Source organism: Neovison vison, chromosome 1, assembly GCF_020171115.1.
Source record: "Neovison vison isolate M4711 chromosome 1, ASM_NN_V1, whole genome shotgun sequence".
Lineage (NCBI taxonomy): Eukaryota > Metazoa > Chordata > Mammalia > Carnivora > Mustelidae > Neogale > Neogale vison.
Window position 1 is genome coordinate 129,653,995 of NC_058091.1, and position 1,301 is coordinate 129,655,295.

Sequence of the window (1,301 nt, forward strand, 5' to 3'; positions counted from 1 at the left end):
CTTTTGGATGTTGTGAATCAGATGTCACTGTGATTACTCCCATTGATCAAAAAAAGTGAGAAATTAAGTAACTTGCCCAGGAGCATCGACAGGATTCCAGTCAACTCACCCAGTTTCAGGGCCCATGCTCTCCATCTCTCCATTTTTACTTCTATTTATGTGTTGTGTGTGCGTGTGTCTGTTTCTTACTGATTTAGGTTATTTGTACAAATAGCACAGGAGGACACCTGCCCCATGCAGTGGAAGGCCAGTGGACACAGCAGTGCTTCTGTCCTCACTATTGGTTAACAGAGGCCTCTACACTATAGTCCTCATGGGAGCCTGGGCACCTCGGGGAGCCAGAGCCAGAGCGGCAGCTTGGGCTTTGAGCCCTACCATAGGCCTTTGGCCAGCAGAGGCTGAGGCCCTTGGCAATGTGATACAAGCAGGTGTATTAAGCTTGGGGTGAGTGATGTAGGAATGTTGATGGAATGGATGGCTTCCCCCTTTTGGGAGCTTGGGCTTGACCTCATTGTGCTTGACCAGGGCCTGGACAGCCTCAGCACATGTACTCATGACCTTACTGTTGTTGGCCTTCCTCTTCTTCAGGCCCTTCTTGTTGTGCATCTTGGCAAAGTGCATGTCGCTCGGGGACTTGGGGTCTATCCCCTTAACAAATTCCCATCTTTGTGACTGGGGTTTCTTGATGCTGTTTCTGTGCCATTTTCATGACCAGTTGTGTGTGGTATAGTTCTTGGCCTTGATCATGTCTATACCAAAGTTATAGTTCCTGAGTACCCAAGTTCTGTATTTTTTTATTTCAGCTACTTCAGATGTTTTCTAGCTCAGAGTTACTCAAAATGTGGTCTGGGTCCAGGTACAAGTCTGCAAACCATCTGTAGTATTATATTCAGCTGATTTTTTTTTAATAGTAAGGCTTTCCTAGTGAAGAAAGCATGCATTCTATCTGAATAAAGGTCTGTCTTACTAAAAAAATAAGTTGTTAACATTTCACCAACAGTAAAATATTTGGGATGGTGTGTTAGTTCAGTTCATTACCTTAAAGGAAAGTCTTTTACTATATGACACTCACATGTATAGAATTTGTACAATGGTGAACAACTTTTTCTTGCTATTCCTTTCAAGTTGCTACCAACTCATAAAGAACTTATTTGGGTTATCCCCTCCTTTCTCTGATATTGCTTCCCCTTCACTCCTCACTTCACCACCCCAAACACTCCTCAGTGCTTCCTCTCCTCTGCTTCCCTTTCCCAGGCTCCAGATCCATCCTAGGTGAGACTCACCGGGTCTCCGATGTTCTG

The 1,301-nt window shown here is 44.7% G+C and overlaps 1 pseudogene; it reads right to left on the bottom strand.

Annotated features, from left to right (window-relative positions):
* Nucleotides 1-297: 297 nt before the first annotated feature.
* LOC122907508 lies at nt 298-747 on the bottom strand (annotated as a pseudogene).
* Nucleotides 748-1,301: the final 554 nt, after the last annotated feature.